At 36.5% G+C, this 23,321-nt stretch overlaps 2 pseudogenes; one reads left to right on the top strand and one right to left on the bottom strand.

Moving 5' to 3' along the window:
- Positions 1–4,450: 4,450 nt before the first annotated feature.
- On the bottom strand, positions 4,451–6,971 carry LOC149164793 (histone-binding protein MSI1 pseudogene; annotated as a pseudogene).
- Positions 6,972–12,112: 5,141 nt separating this feature from the next.
- Positions 12,113–20,834, top strand: LOC149164792 (expansin-A2-like; annotated as a pseudogene).
- Positions 20,835–23,321: the final 2,487 nt, after the last annotated feature.

Genomic DNA, 23,321 nt, shown 5'->3' with positions numbered 1-23,321 from the left:
AAATAAACATAAATCCAACAATCCAGTTGACAATTCTTCATAAAAACTAGGATAAAAGCTACCCATATACAAACAAAAAAAAGGCAACAATAAAAAGGATATGGAAATGTCTCCCTTCAATCCTATTTTGGCAAATTTGGTTAGCCCGAAACAAATGCATTTTCAAAGAACAAAAGCCAAATCTAGGCAAGATCTTAGGAAAAACTTGGAGCCAAGTTGTAGAGATAATCAATACAAATGGAATCTCAAAAATGGATCAGAATAATTTACAACAAGAAGAGAAAGACTGGTACATTAAATCAATGTTAGAAAACAAAGCAAAAGCAACAGTTACAGCAAATAATAAAGAATCCCACACAAACAAGAATTGGAAATTAACATTGGAGGACAAAGAATTTGCAGAATGGATAAAAGAACAGAAGAGACACATTCTCTTTTTTGACGAAGCTGCAAAAAATAACCTAGGAAAAGCAGGGGCAGGAGGAGTTATAATAGATCCGAATCGACAAAAAATAATAACCTATGAATGGAGCCTGGGAGAAATGACAAACAACAGGGCTGAAGCATACAACCTTCTCCTAGGCACAAGGATTTTAAACAAAAACGCATTCAAAAACCCTATAATAATAGGGGACTTTTCTATCATAATAGCCGCTCTGGATGCCAATAGGGACTTCAAAAGCATAGCAATCAATAAAATCTATATAAGGATCAGAGCAAGTTTTGAAAGTCTAGGAAATATAACCTTAAATCACATCCTGAGAAACCAAAATAAGGACGCGGATAGCCATGCCAACAAAGCAATTGACAGACCAGTTGGCATAGTCAAAGAGAACAATGAAGTTTATGGAGAAAGTATCCCTTGACCCCCTCTCCCAGTATAAAGAATGAGAATGTATACCATGATCCACATGTATCAGTGCAGGCTCCCAAGTAATATTTGAGCACATTTGGTGATGGTGATCCTCTTGAGGTGTCATTTTCCACACTAGTAGATGCAGATCTTGGATTGAATATTAAGGAGGATGAGGTGTAAGAGGATGGAGGAGAGAGTAGTGGAAAGGGAGTTGATTTTGATGATTCTAAAATGGAATAGGACTAGTGATAATGATGATCTATGAGATTATCCCATATATGGTTCTAGTATATATTATCCTATTTTGTACTTATCATTAGCATTCCTACCTATAGTGTTTGTGACACTATATATATACACACATATATATTATGATTACATATATATTAGATATTCTAATTTATTATGTGTTTGATAATCATCACTGTAGTAACTACTTGTATCAACATTTTATAGACATTGTGCTTTATTAAAATATTGGACATGTCTCTCTACCTTTCATTTTTGTATTTGAAATTTGATATATATAAAGTGTTAAAAGTGTATTTTTTTTGGGTCAATGTATCCACTATTGGATACTCATGTCCATGTTTCCTCCATGTCCTATGTCATATTGTCACGTGAGTTACAATCCCATATTGTCACATGACTTACAATTCCAGAAAGAATATGATCCCTTTATGAATCATACCATTCCCCTTGAACCATGCCCTTTACAGAGACACATGGGAAGATAACCTAGAATCCAGAATTCATACTTTCTCTTGGAAATTCGATATGAAGAATCTTGCTACAAGATAACAAATTCCTTCCTTGTTTCAAAATACAATAGGATTCCTTCCATGTTCCAAAATTTGATAGGAGAGTCATCCTACTTCTACAAGAACATAAGTACAATTTTTTCATGTTCGCCATTTTCTTATACTTTTAAAATTTTAATTTCTAATTATTTCTTCTTCTACTACCTCTTGGTTTTCTCGTAGTCTCACCATGTTTTTTTTTCTCCTTAAAATATCATCTTGTCAACAATGCTTATGAACTAATAATTTATTTCGAACTATCTTTTGATATTTATTTCAGTGATTGTTGACAAATAACTTCATATATCATGATATGCTCCTATTAGTGCTACCACTTATGTCAAGAACACAATTACCACATAAAGTATGTAAAAAGAAAAGGAAGAAAATGCATTCCTAAACATCCTTCACCTCATCTTTAATGGCCTTGAATTAATTTAAAAGTGTTTTGCAGTATTTGGGTGATTGGTCACCTTGTCACCATCCTTCATCTTTATGGAATATGATTTCTATCCCAAGAGTAACTAGGGTGGTAGTATGAGGTACCGAATATTAGCCCCCCTATTTATAAAATAAAGCTTAATTGTCTCATTGTTCCCCATCACCTTCACCATGAATTCAAACAATCTAAGGCTTATCAAGAAAAGGAACTTATCCCTTGCCTTGTTTCAATCATTCCACTTAATAATATTATGTTTCTTTCCATTATAATGAAATCCTTGCTCTCCCTCTCTCCCCCTCTCTCAGGCACACACACATAATAAAGAAATAATACACACACAATAAAGAAATAATCCATTTTGAATTTGCAAATGTTTAAGTTGTTTCCATTAAATTTATTGATCACTAACTTTATAAATTCCATTTTCTACTACAATAATAACCATAATTTCCATTGAAACTAAATTAATTACAAGATAGAAAGTTATATCTCCTTGGTTATGGGTAATACTACAAATTTATCAAAAAAAAGCAACAAGCTCTAAATACCTGCATGATGAAAACATCTTCAAAACCTCATTTTACTTTAACATAAAGCTATAGGATATATATATATATTACTTAATAGGAAATCAAATCCACTATACTGATAATGATGCAATGACAATTATTAACTAGTGTGGAGAGCCCAATAATGTGAGAAAATATTTTTCAACAAAAATATTAACAAGCAAAGAGATACTCATATTCATAAAAGATCCAATATCATATTAAATTTCAATTAAAACAATTTAGCTTATCATAGATTTGCTAAGATTTATTTTTTTATTTTATTTTATTTTTTTTAATCTCAATAGAGTTAAGATAGTTTTACATTTTGGTATATGTGTTATAGTTTTGTAGTTTTTGAATTTCCAACTCAAATGAATTTCCAATCCACATTTGAGTTGGGTTTTTTTATCCATTGATATGGTTTTATTTTTTTTATTGGATGACATTCTGAATACAATAGGAAATAGGACATTCTAAATACAATAGGAAATAGGATTTGTAATTATGAATTAAAGAATCTAAATAATTTTTGTATGTAAAAGTTGTTGTACTTGTTATCTCAAAATCAGGCCCTGGAAGGCTGCAAACCAGGAGGACTTCAAGTAACTGTTTCAGACCAATCTTTTAGCTAAGGCTTAGCCTCCTTAGCCTGAGAGGGCTCTCTCAAAGGGTTTAAGATTTGTGATTGTGATTGAGATGGCTAACTCTTTTATAAAACAAATAGGAATGAGGCTGGTAAAATCTAAATTAACAAGCAATCCATTGGGCTCATGGAGTCATATGTCATTTAGCGTCAACAGTGAATTGGCTTTGCAATGAAATCAAGGCATTCAGACTTCAATATATTTAAAGTACAACAGACACAAAAGGGACAGTATATGAGTACATGAAAGAAATTAGAGCACAACATATGATTTCCAAGTACTCAAGTACCCATCAAACTGTAAACAACGTGAAAGACAACAAGAGGAATTCATACATTGAAGTCACTATGATTCTTGAGCAGCAAAAACCATTACTGTATTACCAAAAGAACAGAGTCTTTACATAAGCTTCACAACAAGGCTTTTTTACATAAACTTCCCACCTCTATTACATTTTTGTTTCTCCTATATATAGACCTGACTGAGATTCCTCCTTAAACATTAGGGGAACTCGAGAATTACTTCTAATGACACATGTTTAACTTTTAACTGCTTATTAAATGTAACAAACTTCAACTAGACCTTCTAGATATCTAAATCAAGTAGGACTCTAATTTCATAACAGCTTTGGTCTACAATCATCCTCGTTCTTTGACATCTGGTTCCCTTCTTATTTTGGCTGTGATGGATCTTCAAGGATCCATGTTGATCTTCAATGTCACATGTTTTACAATGCCCTGAAACATAGGAAACTACCCATGTGTACCGGTCTTTAGTTTGCCTCAAAATGTTCGGATCCCACGAAGTATATCCTTTATCTTTTAATTACCCAAAATGGAGCAGACTGCCACGTCTTTGATGTGTTGTCCACCGTTTTCATGCGTGAAAGCCAAAATTCTTGCAAACTATTTTACATATCCTGAAGTGTGGTAAATATGCTCACTTTATGACAAAAATCTAAAGTTGGATTCGAATACATATTATCTCCACTTGTCTTGACCTGGTTGAATCTTAATAGCTTCAGCAGATGCCTTGCATACCTTGTAGACATTACCCTTTCAAAATTCCCACTCATATTCAAAAACCGGTTAATTGAAATTAGATTGTGTTGCTTCAGCATTTTTGTAGCGCGCTACGAAACTGCTGAGCGTTAGTCTTCATCCAAGCTCTAACTGTCTTGAGCTTTCTTTTCTCAACAGCCACTCATTGAACGGATTAAAGGCCAGAGAGTTAACCTCACTCTGATGAGCTACAACTGATTGTTTAGGCTTGCTAGGTGCAGGTGTACGCATGTCCCATATTAGCAAAATGGCAATCATTTCCAACAAAGCCAAAATGGTATTCGTGCTTAAAATGCCATGAAACATTTTCAACTTCTCTCTCATGAACCTTAAATATTTGATTGGCCTCAAGCACTTTCTTTCCAAATGCAACGTTTATATCCCACAAGCATATTTGTGCATCGTTTGAACGACTTAGTAGGTGACCTTCTTTGAGAGGACTCTGTGTCAAACCATATCCTTCATTAGAATGACCTTTCAATATCAATTCAGGATTGCAAACCCTTTCTTGAGGAGCCTTTGATGAATGCTTGTTGTAATCAAACACATAAACATCTGAGCTCACTGTCTTCGTTGCAATGACAAATGAATTTTGTGGCATGTAGCGAGCCTTGTTAACTTCTCCTTCATGATTAATCTTTTGTGTTATTTGTACTTTGGCTTCAGTGGATTCAAAACCTCCAATGATGTTATCTTCAGAGTTTTGCAGGGGAATCTGGACCTCTGCTATCATCAAATAATTGGGCTATTCTGAAGGTATGATGGAGCCATTCAACTGTCATTTTCTACTGAATTGTCTTTTTCATCATCAATTAACGTTGACCAGCTATTTGACTGTTTTAGTGCTGCGGCATTACCTATAACCCAAAGTCCTCTGCGAGCTCTTGACATGGTTTTGGCTCGTCTACTTTAAACTTTGTATAAATAGACTTGTTGATCCTCGCACTGCTTGACAAGTTTTTCATCACTGGAGTTATGTTTGTTAATGCATATGACAACCTGAAATTTTGTATGGCTTGATGCACAAAATGTTCTCCTTGTATCCATTCAGGATTACTGGTTGATTCTTGTTCCTGAGTTGCTATTTGTTGATTGTCATGAAAACAAAGAAACCTGTGTAGAAGTTGGTCTTGGCTTAAATGGACATTTTCATCAAGTATTTCATCACGAGAACCAAAGACACAACGATCTGCTGCAAGTGATTTCACTATCTTTTCCAAGTGGCATGTTTGAAGTATTTCTGGAGCTTCATAGGAAACATTCAAACTTGATTCATCAGCATTCACCCTGTCTCTTATATGCGCCACACAAGAAGCTTCACCAGGTTGGCATAACTTGAGCTCAAACTCTGTTTCTTCGTGGGATAACCATGTGGATTGCTTCCAGTGTCTTTGTTGAGCCGCCCCCATTCATAACCTATTGGAGTAAGCTTATATGCAGTTAAGGAGCAGGAGCCGGGAGTGAAACTGCATGTAAGAATGATACATTTCTCTCCATCCCACTGCTTATTATTCTCCAAGATTCGAGCATGGCATGTTAAGTCTTGAGGTGATAATTGAGGAAGCTCATTGGGTTGTGTATGCATCCATCCCAAAGGTTCTAAATCATTCAAAAATTCATGCTCCGGCAAAGCCAAAGGCAAATGAACTTGCTGATGCGTTCCCCATTGTGGAGGCATAGCTATCCAACGAATTTTCTTCACCTGTGGATTGTCGGGAGGGCTTATACCATAAATGTACCCCGAAATCTGAGTCCTAAGGTCTGCTATGCAAATGAATTTTTTCAATATGTTCTTTGGCATAATGTATGTATAGCCAGTTTCCTTGATATCATCAGAGTTAACATATATATGATCGACTCGGAGATAGAGATTTGTGGCAGATATTGTGTTAGACACATCTAGATCACAATTATAATTCATAGGAAACAACAACATCTAGACTGATTCTTCTTTATTCATAACAACAACTACACATGACATGGAAGCATTGCGTGGAACATTCTCCCTTAATGTTTACATGTAACATACATTACAACAATAAATGATTCTTTGTCACATTTCTTCGATACAGTCATCAATAGCTCTCATATCCATTTTGAAATCTCACTCTCTTTTCTTCACCACACTTTTGAGCTTCACCGTGCACATTTGTAGTCCGACTCCTCGTGGTAACTGCAGTGAGCTTGTTTGCTTCCTTTGCCTGCTTTTCAATTTCAGCAATCTGTTGCCTTTCTCTGCGAGGATTTTTCCCATCTCCAACTATTGCCTGCCCAATCCACCATAGATGCAGGTGAAAATGACCTTGAACTCGCGAATATGCTCCTCTGGAACCTGTGCAATCTCTTGAAGCTGAACGCAGCCTTCATAAGAGATAAGCGTACCACCTTTTACATCCTGTGAGAGTAGTTCATCAAGCTTCTCACTGTTCAAAAGAGCAGGGAAAACATCTCCGTGACCAGGTGGCAAATTCATAATGGCATTCTCAATAAGATAAACCAGGTGGCACAGTTGATTCTCTTGAGACGATGTATTCTGTTTTCCAGGCTTCGTCAAAAGAACGGTTCTCCCATTTGTATAACTGAATCTTTTAATTGATGCCAGCGAGCAACTTTCCATTAAATACATGTAGATTGTAAACAGAACCCTTTGTCTCCTTCTCAGCAACAACTGCAACATGTGCCAGTACCAAGACACCTAACGACCTAAAACACCGCAGATTCTGATAAGTATGACAGCTGGGTGAGATTTGTTATGGATCAGCACAAAATCACCTAGACCAGGTTTTTGCGCTACGAAATCACCTGAAACATGTTGCGCTGCGAAAACACCTAAAACTGACTTATGCGCTACGAAATCTCCTAAAGAGCTTTGTAGCACATAATAACCTTTGAACAAAACTGACACATGGAAATTGTATGAATTATGAGACCGGTGGTGAATGAGGATGCATAATGGACTCCTAAGACTCAGACTCTAAGGCAAACAAAAACTCAAACCTAGACTAGCACCGAATTTTTATAGTCAAACTAATGTGAGCGGTTTTGAAATTAGAATTCTTAAGTGATAACAGTACTTATATAGTGTTATATGAGCTATCATTGTTTTGATTTCTATGGTTATGTTTTTCAATTTTATTGATTAATAATATTTGGTGAATTTCACTATATTGTTATGCCCATTATAACATCTTTTTTATTCTATTTTATTTTTTTCTTCATTCCTTTTTCTAAATAAAAATATATTTTTCTACAAAAATTGAATGAATTATTGATAAATTTTGTAAACCTTATAAGTTAGATATTTTTGAAAGTATTAAATCAAGAAAATTTACAATTTCAATCAAGTTAGATCGAAGACTTTTGTGATCCATAATTAAGAGAGATAGTCTTTCGGATTAATCACATCGCAAGGATTGGGTCGACGTTTCGCAAATAATAAAATAATAATATAAGCAAGCAGTCACCTAGTCAATTAACTAGTCAATATAATAAGTGATTATAATAATATTAGGTAAAAGTTTGTTTTTTGTTGGTAGAAATATAATATATTTACCAAATTAAATAACTCAAATCTTATAAATTTATATAATAATGTCATATGACTATTATAAATTTATCTAATAATAATAGTTTGAAAATAATTAATTTTAGAATTTTATATGATAATATGTTACTAAAGAACTAACATATTTGCTAAGTTAAATAACTAAAATCCGATAAACTATTATAAGTTTATATGATAGTAGTTTGAGAATAGTTAATTATAGAGTCTTATATAATAATATAATACTAATATTATGAATCTATATAAAAATTTAAATGAAATTAATAATCAATAATACAATTATTTATTTATATCAAAATTTTTAATTTTTTTTAGATAACTATATATTAACAAACATTCAAAAAGGACTATAAGGGGGGAAAGCCATTAAATAATACGAGGAAGATAACAAAAGCCAAGAAGTATAAGGGGGAGGAGAGGGAGGCAGAGTTAAGAGGCGAGAGCCGGAATCCAGCTTTTACTTAGCTTCCAGCCATCATCCCTATTAAGGTTATTGGTATGCCTCTCAATCTCAATCGCTTCACTGAGTTTCCTATGGTGGAAATGACCAATTTTAGCAATGAATTTAGACTCTTCAATGCAGACATGGTGCTTAGATTTCTTAGCATGTTTTGCAAAGGCTGATGCGCGGGAGCAAGACTTCTCTGGCTCCATTTGGATCTAGCAAACCAGATCTCAGTGTCCTTGTGGAATGTGATTGACTTTAGTTCGGCAGCGAAGGCCCTCCGATTGGAAGAATCCTCCAAGAAAAAGCATTTCATTAAATTCGAAAGGCTATTGAATTATGGGAAACGCTCTTCCGGTTTCGTCTTTAGCTTGGACCGCTTCAATCTGCTAGTGCAGTAAAAAATGAACAGGTCTCTCCATTGAGGAATTGGGTTTGCACGCAAATTCCTTCAAAACCCAATTTTGCATCTTCCCCCTCTCCCCTAGGGTGTTCTCTCAAAATTGTTGGATGGATTCCTTCTACTTCCCCTCTTCAGGTTTATGTTTCTGGTGCACTTGCTTAGTCCTCTTCACAAGTTTTCAAGTTGCTTCCTACCACTGACCCATCCTCCAGATCTCCTGGATTCATTTTTGGACTCGGTTTCAGCACCCGCTAGGTCCTCTCCGATGGCTGTTGACATATCTCCTTCCAGATCTCCCAGGGATCCATTCACGGACTCGGTTTCGGCACCTGCTCGATCCTCTCTACTAGCTGTTGACATTTCTCTCTCATCTCCATCGGCGATACCACCCTCTGCAGCATTGTTGATGAACCTAGTGAGTTCGTTGTCCCCTCGGTCTAACCTCTTCCATTCCGTTCCCTCCCTCGATGCTAACCCCTCGTCTTCGCTCATACCTCCACCTTCCTCAATAACTTTCCAGTCCTCTGACTATGTTGAGAGGTCCAGGTCCGCTCTTTGCAACATCCCTCCCCCTCTCCACGCAGATACATGCTATTGAGTGACTTCTTCCACCACGGAATCCTCCTTCCCCCCTCCCTCCAACTCGCCCCTGGCATTGGTTATCGGTCTACCTCTCTCCTCCTCCATCAATTCGAACTTAGCGGATTTCTCCTCCACCGTTCCATCCCTAATCATGTTGTCTTCCTCTCGGCCCTTTCATTTTAATAGACATAACATAAATAAACACAACATCTACTCTAATATCTCCGATAAAAACAAGAATATTTCTAAGAACCTCGTTCATAATAACAATTTACTTTTTAAGGTTGATAGTAATAATACTAATTACTTTAATCACAATAACGATATTAATAACTCATATCATAGTAATAAATATAATAATAATATTTATGACTATAATAATAATAGATGTAATAATAATTACAATAATAATAGTTATAACAACACCAGCTATGATGATGATGATGATGATGATGATAATAATTATAGGGGTTTCAAGAATGTTATTAATCTATCAAGCAAGAATTTCTATCCCTCTGTCTTTAGTCTTCTCAACAAAGGTCTCGTATTACCGATAAAGACACGACCAAATTAGTTGGCCTTTGCCTCACCTCCACTTCTTTTAGCTTTCAGGGTGAATTCTATGAACAAAATTGTGGTGTTGTGATGGGCTCCCCCCTCTTCCCTATTGTCACAAACTTGTTCATGGAAGATTTTGAAACCAGGGCCCTTGCTTCGGCCAAATATTGTCCTAAAAAATGGAAGAGGTTCGTTGATGACACTTGTGTCATCTAGCCTCATGGTCAAGAGAAACTAGATTTGTTTCTTGAGCACCTTAATTCCTAATCAGACTCCATCACGTTCACCATGGAAGTGGAGGAGAATGGTCGCCTTCCCTTTCTTGACATCCTGCTTTCTAGGAAGGATGATGGGTCCGTCTGTTACCAAGTTTTTTGGAAGAAGACTCACACAGAACAGTACCTACATGCCGATTCTCAGCACTTCCCTGCTCAGAAATTTGGGGTTCTCAGCACTCTCGCTACCCGTGCCCTAAGAATCTCCGATGACGAGCATCTTGATCAGGAGAAATCTCATGTTCTTGAGGTTTTTTAAATTAATGGGTACAACTGATCCCATAGCCTTAAGGCTTTTCACAGAGCTAGCAAGGAACCGAAGGTTAAATATGCCCTCTCTGATCCTATCTCTAAGGTTCATCTCTCGTATATCCAAGGGACCACTGATAGGATTGCCCATATTCTTAAGAAAACTAATGTTTCTTCGACCTTCAAGCCTCTCAATACCATTAAAAATTCTCTTAGGTCAGTCAAGGACCCTATTGACCCAATGAGCTCAAAAGGGGTCTACCTTGTTCCTTGCTCATGTGGTATCCCTTACATTTGAGAAACTTGGAGATCTATTAAGCAGAGGATCAGTGAACATGTGGCTGACCTCAGACATAATCGCTCCCGCATGTCAGCCCTTGCAAAACATGCTGAGAAATCTAAGCACCATGTCTGCATTGAAGAGTCCAAATTCATTGCTAAAATTGGTCATTTCCACCACAGGAAACTCAAGGAAGCAATTGAGATTGAGAGGCATACTAGTAACCTGAATAGGGATGATGACTGGAAGCTAAGTAAACGCTGGATTCCAGCTCTCACCTCTTAACTTTGCCTCCCTCTCCTCCCCCTTATCCTTCTTGGCTTTTGTTATCTTCCTTGTTTTATTTATTGACTTCCCCCCTTATAGTCCTTTTTGAATGTTTGTTAATATATAGTTATCTAAAAAAAAACAGTAAAAAAAAATTTCATATAAATAAATAATTATATTACTGATTATTAATTTCATTTAAATTTTTATATAGATTCATAATATTAGTATTATATTATTATATGAGATTCTATAATTAACTATTTTCAAACTACTATCATATAAACTTATAATAATTTATCAGATTTTAGTTATTTAACTTAGCAAATATGTTAGTTCTTTAGTAACATATTATTATATAAAATTCTAAAATTAATTATTTTCAAACTATTATTATTAGATAAATTTATAATAGTCCTATGACATTACTATATGAATTTATAAGATTTGAGTTATTTAATTTGGTAAACATGTTATATTTCTACCAACAAAAAACAAACTTTTACCTAATATTATCATAATCACTTATTATATTGACCATTTAATTGACTAGGTCAGCCCTGCTTCTATTATTATTTTATTATTTAATTAATAAGCTTTCGCTGGTTCGATAATAAGTAATTTATTTTTACATAACAACTAACACTGTGCAATGATGCATCCCTGCTATTTATTTTCTCAGATGGATGGATTTCTCACCTTGTCGTGAGGATGAACCACATTAGTTGGTTCTAAACGTCGACCCAATCCTTGCAATGGATGGATTTCTCACCTTGTCGTGAGGATGAACCACATTAGTTGGTTCTAAACGTCGACCCAATCCTTGCAATGTGATTAATCCGAAAGACTATCTCTCTTAATTTCAATCAATTTAATGATGCATTTTATAGATTATAAGATTTTCATAAAATGAATTAGAAAACAAATAAAACATTAATCATTATTCTAACATACATATATATATAAAAGATAGAAAAAAATTAAAAAAATACATGGTTATTTCATAAAAGTGAAAATTTCTAAACTTTTTACTAATTCAATCTAAAATATAAAATATTTAATAATATATTTATAATTAAATTATTTTTAAAAATATTAACTATTTAATTATTTAAAAACTTATAAATTGTTGGAATGGTAATTCCAACTGCAGGTCGCAACACCGTGCAGGCGGACGTGGACAATACGACAGCAACCCAAAACCACCAGCATGAAACCACAAACCAGCTTGAGGGATATCGCACCGCCATCCAGGGAAAAGCAGTTTCCGTATGTTTGGCTCCGATGCGATTTGGTGAAGACGCGTGGCTCTCACCTGACATCAGCATCTCTGACATATCGGGAGGTAAAGCTCAGCATTAAACTCCCTTCCGATATTGATCTCTGCTGTCCGATCTGCTCCGGCGCTCTCCACCATCGATTGTCCAAACCTGCATACGGGCAACATTAAACACTTACGTGGAGTAAAAAAAAAACAAGTCTAGTTGACCGCCACTCCTGTCTGCAAAAGAGTCAAATCAAATTTAAGAAAGTGGTTAAGCCATTTAAGTTTATACGGCATGCATTGTTTTGCTTTGGTATACACGTTATGTGTTATGTTTTAATGTATGGCATACACATTGAAAAATGTCAAGCCTTTTATTGTGTTGACCATATTTTTTGTAAAACGAGAGTGCGCGGAGGTTGCATAAAGAACAAGGAAAAGAATGTGGAGAGTGTGGTAACATTTGGCACACGGGAGGAAAAAGAACCTGGTTGGCCGCAGCGAAAAACAACCAGAGGAAGAAAAAGGATGAGTGCATATGTTTGAAGTAAGTTTTTTTATGTATGTTGACTAGTGTATTTCATATAACGCACAGTGCAACAAAAGGAACCAGGGAGGTGTAAAATTATTTTTACAGAAGGATGTGTAAAATTTTATTACACCATTAAATGAAAAAGGGAGCGCACGTGAAGCAGGGGAAGATATTGCACACCAGTGCATAGATCAGTTTTTTTATGTATTGGATTTGCATTGAAATGCAAAAGAAAAAGAAAAGAGTGCACAAGTTTTTTTTAATAGGAATGTAATGTAAAGTTTACTGTATGTGTAAAATATTTTTACAGCAGTATGTGTAAAAATAGTTTTACACCAGCAAATGTAAAAATGGGTTTTACTGCAGTAAACCCAGCACAGTAATTTCTCAGGTGAAAACAGAGTTTTGATGGGTGAAAGTAATTTTGGTAAATCCCTCTGAGTGAAAGAGGATGAATGTGTATCAGTGCCTTTTGTTTTAATGAATAGAAATGTTTTTATGGTGTGTAATACTCTGTTATGAGTCATTTTGTTTTAAGAGGTTCCCTGTGCAAAGATCCTGGAACAGTGGAAACAGAGCATTGCCTCTGTGATGTTTGTTTGTCTGGTTTTGGTATTTTCCCCATTCAAAAATACCCAACATTGGTATCAGAGCACAGTCCAGGCTCTTTGAAGACTCAAAGAAGCTGAAGGAAGGTGTTGTTGCAGTAGTCAAACCTCTCCAGCAGTGTGAAGTTTCAGCCAAAGGGATTCAGGTATTTCTCAAATTTTTTGAGTTATTATTAAAGACAGTCAGTTGTTTTAAAAGAAAACACAGTCAAGTATTTAAAGCTTAGATAAGAATGGCAAGGTCAAAGAAGAAAGCCTCCATGCCTGTTAAAAATGTGTCTCCCCCCTCTACTAAACTAGAAGGCAATCCATTAGAATACATTCTATTTGAAACCCCAAAGTTTGATGGAAACTTTGATGTATGGGAAATAAAGATGAGGGCTTTCCTAATGTTTGAGGGGATTGAAGTCTGGGAGTCAGTGTTTGATGATAGGAAGATGGATAAAGAATCCATGGAGTATGATGCACAAGCAGCAAAGACTATCTTGAATGGACTCCCTGATTCAGTGAAGAAGAATCTTGGAAAATATACATCAGCAAAGGATATATGGGACAGACTGCATGACCTTCATGCAAAGGGAGCACTGACCATGACAATGAGTCAAGAAGAACCCATCATAGAAGCTGAGGATGAGAAGCTTGACCTCATCAAGCTTCAGGTAAAAGAAAGGGATGAAGAGCTTACCAAGCTGAAGAAGGAGCTTGACCAATGCAAGAAGAAACATCATGAAGAAGTCATATCCATGACAAATCAGCTGAATGAAGCAAAGAAGCAGGAAGACACCTTGACAAGTCAACTTGAACAAAGGCACAAGAGAGTGAACAAGCTTGTAGAAGAGATTGGATAGTACAAGGCAGAGGTCTCCTTCCTTAAGTCTGAACTACAAGAAGCCAAGAAGTAGGCACAAGAAGCTGAAAAGAACATGAAGAGCAGTCAAGCAAAGGATGAAGAAATCTCCAAAATGAAGACTGATATTATCTCCTTCAAAATAGTAGCAGCTGAAGCTACTCGTAGCAAGGAAGAAACTGAGGGACAACTAGCAAAGAAAAATAATGAATGTGAAAAGTTAGAAGAAGAGATTGTCCTCCTCAGGAAGAAGGTTGAAGGGATGAACAAGATCATGAAGAGCTCTCAAGCTTTGGATGACATGCTTAGCTATCACAGATCCCCATTTGATAAATCAGGACTTGGGTATGTAGGTGAACCCTCAAACAAGGATGAAGATGCTTTAAGCAAAGGAGATGTGAAGAAGCCAGAAAGAGATGGTGATGCTCCTAGTTCCAACAAAGGCAAGGAGAAAAATGAAGGCTGCAATAGAAGAAATCCTGCTCCAAGCAGAAAACCAGCTCCAAGAAGAAATGTAGCTGATGTCAAAGAGGCAAGATGCAATGGTTATCATCAAAGGATCTCAAGGCAGCAAGGCTTCAGAAGTACATCAAGGAAACCTCCATCTCCCAGGTACCAAAGTTCATTTTATGGTTATTGTTATGCTTGCTCAAACTTTGGTCATATGGCAAAAGACTGTAGAGCATTTCATAAAGATAAATGTTGTGGTCCCCGACAATCTCCAAGAAATAATTTCACAAGAAGAAATCATGAAATGTCATTCATGAAAAATGTTGAATGTTTCAAGTGTCATAACATTGGGCATATGGCACGTGACTGTAACTTAAGATGGGCTCCTATGCAAGCTAGACCCACACAAAAGAAGAAAGTTACACAAGTATGGAGAAGGAAGGAAATACAGTGTGAAAGTCCCTTGAGCTTTGCAACTAATCTAAGTTTCTTTTGAGAAGAGTCTACCAAAAGAAGACAAGCATACATTAAAGGGGAGCTTGTAATTTTTTTTTGTTTGCTGAACTGTATTAACAGTCATTTGTTGATGGAGGATGTATTGCAGCGCAACAGTTGCAAATGAAATCTTTGTTAATCCCTCTAAAAGGTAATATGCAGCAGTGATGAAATCAGCAATGTTTTTGCTTTGTTTTTATGCAATATGCACAGAAATGCATAAAGAAGAAAAGATGGCAGCGCTGAAATGTAAAGAGCAGCAGCGGGATAAGAGAAAAATGCAAAGCATGGAAACCCTCACAGCAGTGGGAAGACAGAACATAAAACAGCAGTTTAAATTTTTTTTGTGGTGCACATGCATTGAAATGCATAGCAATGGAAGGTAGTTTCCTTCTATGTAATGTGAGAGAATATACTCACAGCAGAGTGAGTATAATACACAGCAGATGGAAATGTTTTGTATTGGGAATGAAAATGCAAAACAGTGAGAAGAAAATGAGAAGAAGGCAAAACGCAGCAGAGCGTAAATGCCCAGTGGCTGAGAATGCAATGAAATTTTTGTTACACAGCAGTAAAAAAAATGTAATGTTTTTTTTCTTCATATGCAATGCAGCATGCAAAGAAATGCATAAAGAAAAACAAGGACAGCAGATTTTTAATGCACACTGGATGTATAAGAATGTGTGTGGCAGCAGAAAATCGAAAGGAATTGCACAACAGTGCATTATGAAAATAAAAAAAATGAAGACTAAGATTGTGTGAAGTAAGAAGTTATGGACAGCAGCATGATGGCAAGAAGGAGAAGCACACAGCAATGCAAATGTGAAAAATGCAACAGCAAGAAGTTTTGAACAGCAGCACATGCAAAAGAAATTTTCCTTACAGCAGTAAAGGTAAATGTAATGAATTTGTTGTTCATTGAATTGAAATGCAATATATGCAACAACAGTGAATGTAAGAAATATTTACACACAGCAGTGTAAATTTGTAAATTGGGACAGTGTAATTGTTCCAAGGAAGACAAAGTATTTTGTCTTTGAAAAGTGCAGAAGCAGTGCAAGTGTAGACACAGCAGTGTGGGATAGACACAGTAAAGAAGATGGCACAACAGTGCAGCAGAGAATATGCAGCAGCATAAAAGAACAATGTAATGAGTTTGCACACACAGCAGTGCAATGATTGTTTGTTTTGGAACTGCATTTGAAGCAGTCATTTGGTGAAACCCTCTATTAAAGAGGAAGGTGCTTTTCAGCACATTGTCATTAGTGAATCCCTCAGTCAAGAGGAAGATGCTTTTCAGCATAGTGTGGTAAATCCCTCTATCAAGAGGATGATGCTTTTCAGCATAGTCACAGGTGAATCCCTCTGTCAAGAGGAAGGTGCTCTTCAGCACATTGTTATGGTGAATCCCTCTGTCATGAGGAAGGTGCTCTTAAGCACAGTTTTAGGTTAATCCCTCTATGTGAGGAAGATGTCTTTGTAACAGCAGTGTTGGGGAATCCCTCCATGAGAGGAAGTGCTTGGGTAAGATTGAATGCCCAGCAGTTGAAATTAAAGGGGAGTGTTGGAATGGTAATTCCAACTGCAGGTCGCAACACCGTGCAGGCGGACGTGGACAATACGGCAGCAACCCAAAACTGCCAGCATGAAACCACAAACCAGCTTGAGGGATATCGCACCGCCATCCAGGGAAAAGTAGTTTCCGTATGTTTGGCTCCGATGCGATTTGGTGAAGACGCGTGGCTCTCACCTGACATCAGCATCTCTGACATATCGGGAGGTAAAGCTCAGCATTAAACTCCTTTTCGATATTGATCTCCGCCGTCCGATCTGCTCCGGCGCTCTCCACCATCGATTGTCCAAACCTGCATACGGGCAACATTAAACACTTACGTGGAGTAAAAAAAACAAGTCTAGTTGACCGCCACTCCTGTCTGCAAAAGAGTCAAATCAAATTTAAGAAAGTGGGTAAGCCATTTAAGTTTATACGGCATGCATTGTTTTGCTTTGGTATACACGTTATGTGTTATGTTTTAATGTATGGCATACACATTGAAAAATGTCAAGCCTTTTATTGTGTTGACCATATTTTTTGTAAAACGAGAGTGCGCGGAGGTTGCATAAAGAACAAGGAAAAGAATGTGGAGAGTGTGGTAACATTTGGCACACGGGAGGAAAAAGAACCTGGTTCGCTGCAGCGAAAAACAACCAGAGGAACAAAAAGGATGAGTGCATATGTTTGAAGTAAGTTTTTTTATGTATGTTGACTAGTGTATTTCATATAACGCACAGTGCAACAAAAGGAACCAGGGAGGTGTAAAATTATTTTTACAGAAGGATGTGTAAAATTTTATTACACCATTAAATGAAAAAGGGAGCGCACGTGAAGCAGGGGAAGATATTGCACACCAGTGCATAGATCAGTTTTTTTATGTATTGGATTTGCATTGAAATGCAAAAGAAAAAGAAAAGAGTGCACAAGTTTTTTTTTAATAGGAATGTAATGTAAAGTTTACTGTATGTGTAAAATATTTTTACAGCAGTATGTGTAAAAATAGTTTTACACCAGCAAATGTAAAAATGTGTTTTACTGCAGTAAACCCAGCACAGTAATTTCTCAGGTGAAAACAGAGTTTTGATGGGTGAAAGTAATTTTGGTAAATCCCTCTGAGTGAAAGAGGATGAATGTGTATCAATGCCTTTTGTTTTAATGAATAGAAATGTTTTTATGGTGTGTAATACTCTGTTATGAGTCATTTTGTTTTAAGAGGTTCCCTGTGCAAAGATCCTGAAACAGTGGAAACAGAGCATTGCCTCTGTGATGTTTGTTTGTCTGGTTTTGGTATTTTCCCCATTCAAAAATACCCAACATAAATAACCTAAACTAACACCTTTTCAAAATTGAACCTTTTCAAAATTGAATCATACTTTTATGAACTACTATAACTGTAATATACATAAAAACAAAACACATCTTTACTACAATGGTTACATTCATACACATAAAAATTAAACACAAACTTCCTCAAAATTATTAAATAAACACAAATTTCATCACAATTTTTAAATTAATAATTTTGTTGATACATCCCCACAATCCACCATAATCCTAATCCTCCTCCAACATACCACTATACCTGCTGCTCCCATATGTTCATTGCTCGTCTATTCTATACAGCCATTACGATGGCATTAATTAATACATCCGCTCACAGTCCACCATTATCCTAGTACTCCTAAAACATACCACTACTCGCTGCTACCTATGTTTGTTGTCGTTAATACTATACATCCATTAACGATCGGATATTTTAGTTAGGTTTTTCATCCCCTGCTCTACATTTATTCAAAATTTTGATCGTTGCAAAATTCGTCCTCTCACGAGCACAAATTCATTTATCTATCTATGTTGGAGCAAATTTCACATCATATAGTTACTTTATGTCCTCATCGAAAAACTTTCTTCCACTTAGTACTCTCGCTTTATATTTCGACTTAGATGGGATCTTTATCACCCCTGCTTTATCACCTCTTTATCACACGCTGAAATGACGTTTGAAACAATATACATTTCAGTAATGCTCGTCAAAATGTTCGATTATACCTCTAATCATTTATTTTCCTTTAAAACTAGAATAGTTGCGGGCACAGTTTTGTCATGTAACAGGGATAGTTTGGTCAAGCAGCCATTTTGTACTCGGTGAACATAATTTACCCAACACTAGACCATCGACAGGTTACATTCGTAGCCCACACTATATAGACCTTAACTATGTTGACGGGTCCATAAATTGAAAAGAAATGGTAGGAATGGCTTTAGTGTGATGTTTGTTTATGAAATTTAATCCATTAGAATTGAATTAGATGCAAGTAATTTCTTGACCAATAAGAAAAGGCCATACTTCTCAGAACAAATCTATCCTGGATTTAACATAGATAGTGATATCCAGTCATTTATGACGTAGCTGCTTGTTTTTGCTTGTAAACAACACTTCAGCGTTGAGGACCGTTGAAACAGTTCACATATATGCTTTTGTATTTGCAAACACTGGCCGACTCCGTTAGATAAGAAAACAAATACCTCTACCTAGAAAAGAATACAATTTATAAAAGACGATACGTAAATTCAAGCAATGATATGAATAAACACATGAATTTTGTGATCAACGTACGTAAAACTAGCGTAAGATGAGAAGTATAAACCTTAATTGTCACCCACGGGCCACCGGCCTTTCCAGTAGTGTCGGTCATATTGTGGTCAGACTTTTGAAAATAAAAACCCCTAGTTCTAGTTCCAGTAGTGTCAGTCATATTTTGGTTAGACTTTTGAAAGTAAGAAACCCTAGTTCTAGTAGTGTAGGTCATATTGTGGTCAGACTTTTGAAAATAAGAACCCCTTGGTCATCGCAATATTCACGTGATTCACGTGTGCAGATGTCACCGAAAGTTTGAAGGAGCGGTGCATGTGCACTGTGCACCCAACGACTCTCCAACGGATATTAATATGTAGAAATTTCGATAACTTATCAACCTCCCGATTCTTTATATCTGTTGGAGTTCACCAATCAGCCATCGACTCAGATGATCGGTTCTACTTTCCATTCTACTTAGTTCTAGCGTTAGATATTCATTAAGAGGAAACCTACCTATCTTTAAGTGAGCATCTGTTTCGTTGTGAAATGGCTCCCGTAATACTGGCCACAACCTTCGGTTTCTTGGGGATAGCTGCTACAGCCTATGCACTAGGTAGCGAGTAGCAATCCGCACATGCTACGTTTTACGGTGGCAACGATGCGTCGGGCTGCATGGGCGTAGTACGTTCAATAATATTGGCTTCATTTTCAGCTTTAGATAATTATTTTATACCATATGTTAGTTAAGCAAATCGACCGTGAAATTAATTGGACAGGCGGTGCCTGCGGATACGGCAACCTATATAGCCAAGGCTATGGAACAAATGCTGCAGCTCTGAGCACGGCGCTTCTCAACAATGGAGCTACCTGTGGATCCTGCTACAAAATGAAATGCAACCACCACTACGACCCTCACTGGTGTCTACCAAGCACTCTGACAGTTACTGCGACTAACCTCTGTCCCCCTAACAATGCTCTTCCAAACGACAATGGACGATGGTGCAATCCACCTCTCCAACACTTCGACATGGCTCAACCTGCTTTTCAACAGATCGCCATATACAGAAGTGGCATTATTCCAATCATATTCAGAAGGTAATTATTTGCTACCCTAATTAGTCTGATAACACTATAATCCTATTCTTCAACCTGAAGTTTTATTTCCAACTGGACTTTAATTAGGATGAAATCCTTAGCTGCAAGGTTAATATATATGCGTGCAGGGTGCCATGCGTGAGGAAGGGACGAGTTCGATTCACGATCAATGGGCACTCCTACATCAATTAGGTACTCATTACCAATGTAGGAGGTGCAGGGGATGTGGAGGCGGTTTCCATCAAAGGCTCCAACACTAGTTGGAAAGCAATGTCCCGAAACTGGGGATAGAATTGGCAGAGCAGCTCCTATTTAAATGGGCAGACTCTGTCCTTCCAGGTCACCACCAGCAACGGGAGAACTATCACTTCCTATAACATTGCTCCTGCAAATTGGCAATTTGGCCAGACGTTCGAAGGACCGCAATTTTAAGCCATTCTAATATGTATCAAGGCTAACTTGTGTAAGAGTAACGCTGAAGCGAAGAAGCGGAGGTGATCCGACAATATCACCCGCTTTTAAGTGGTTATTACTCCGAGAGTACTTCAGGAGGCTAGTATTCATAATGTTGAATAGGATACGCAAATTAGCCCCCGACTCTTATTGTTGCTGTAGCATAGAATTGATGTATGCATCGCGTATAGAGATGTACTACCAACTTGGGGTGGCGATATTTTGTATTAGTACCATATTTCTCCTCAATTGCATAATTGGGAGTCTCGATAGCTTCATTTTAATCGCTTATGACAGTTGGTAGAGATTCTTATGACTTTTACAATTGCGTAATCTGAAATTGGTTCTGCTAGCCATCTTCTTTCGGCTTGATAAATTGAAGTAACCAGAGTTACGTCAGGACATAAATTCGGAACGATTTAAGCATGTTCCGCTGATGGATGTATGGAGTAAAGTAGTATGTGTGTGTATTTTTTTAAATGTTTTGAATAGATGAAATTTACCATTATGAGATTATAACTGTTTCAACTGAATCTAAACTAAACTTCCACCGAATATGACACAGAAAACGGGGAACTTAGATTTCGCATTGATCTTTAAGATGAGCTAAGTTTATAAATTACATTTTTTTTTTCATAATAGTTACACATATATAGTATATAAATTATTAATTTAGACACATCTAGATCACAATTATAATTCATAGGAAACAACAACATCTAGACTGATTCTTCTTTATTCATAATAACAACTACACATGACATGGAAGCATTGCGTGGAACATTCTCCCTTAATGTTTACATGTAACATACATTACAACAATAAATGATTCTTTGTCACATTTCTTCGATACAGTCATCAATAGCTCTCATATCCATTTTGAAATCTCACTCTCTTTTCTTCACCACACTTTTGAGCTTCCCACTTGGTCCATTTAAGACATAAATGCTTCAAACCATCCTTGTTAGTCTCGATACTAAAACAGGTTAGTCTTGATACTAAAGCTTCTTATGGAATTGCCACCATCTCTTGACTATATAGTCTTCTGTTATAGATAACATTGTGGGTACAGAAGACATTGACAATTCTACAACTTAACCTTCTATAAAATAAATTATACTTCTAAAAAACAGATCACACCCACTTGACCTTATTAAAAACTACTTATAACTAATAAGCGTCACATTAATCTATTCAATAATGAATATGTTATTTACAGATACCAATATTTTCTGACCTAACCTATCCTATCCATTTGTCAATTTTCATACACAATGTTCACACTCATATTTTGATGGATCTGCATCTACCATTCCTCCATCTAGTTCATCCCATTAAGCTATTTAAAGTGAAGCCTTCATAAATATACTTTATTATTGCATGCGTTACACAACCATGATCTTCTGCACATGAAGAGGACTTTACCACTTTCCATCAAACATAAGCACTTCCCACTTGCCAATCGGAACATAAAATTGGCCAATCTTATAAATAGATCAGATCTGCATCCTCTGGCCATGGTGTAAGGCACAAGCTACACCACACAGATTCTTTAGCACTATATGATACACATGTTGGAATTGCAGAGGCATTTATGCAGACAATAGTTTGGACTGTGGTTTAGAGTTATTGGTGATGGCACACATGGGTCAGGATACCCGAACGAGGACAAGAATAGGCTTTCAACATATCACACCGATTTTTTCGGGACATACGCTTCGTGGATGGATTGCAGGGTTGAAGTCACCCATGGCAGTGATGGTGATGATGCTTCACGTTCTCAAGGCAGGTAGGAGGTGTTTGCGCATATCAAACCATGCCTGGCAGCTTGGATTTCTTTCAGATCTAATCAAATTGTCCGTATCTTAAGCTTCAACTACAACGCATGAGATTTGTTGCATTGTTGTTTGTATTGCTGGGGAATATGAAAAGAAATGGAAAGCATCATCCCAAATTCCACCACCGTGCGATGAAATATTGAGACATTTCAACCGTTCTCATTTACTCACCCCTTCAATGCTTTTCGGCTTCGAAACGCTTTTGCTGGTGATTATCATATATTCAAGATTAAGGGTTTGCCGGATCGCGGTTGAACCTGAAGCACTGAATTGAATGGTCCGTAAAATTTCTGAGCAACACACAGATTTCAACATGGAAACAAATCTACTCACCAAGGAACAAAACATTTACTAACACAACCACTAGATAATACATTTTATTAAACTAATCTATATACAAAGAAGTATTATAGCTAAATTCGTATGATCTCAATGTTTCTAGTGAGAGAATCAAGTCTGAAACAGCTTTAATACTATATTAAAAATTAAGATTAAAAAACCATGTCACACCTCCATGTCACACCTAAATCACGCTTTAAACTATATTAAAAATTAAGATTAAAAAACCATGTCACACACAAATCACGCTTCAATGTCTTTATTGATTATAAATATATAGGATATAAAT

The sequence above is a fragment of the Pinus tabuliformis genome, chromosome 5_1, assembly GCF_031772625.1.
Source record: "Pinus tabuliformis cultivar Carrire ecotype Pingquan chromosome 5_1, CPIR1, whole genome shotgun sequence".
NCBI classification, from domain to species: Eukaryota; Viridiplantae; Streptophyta; class Pinopsida; order Pinales; family Pinaceae; genus Pinus; species Pinus tabuliformis.
Note: the sequence above shows the minus strand (reverse complement) of the source record. Positions and strands in the feature narration are given on the sequence as shown.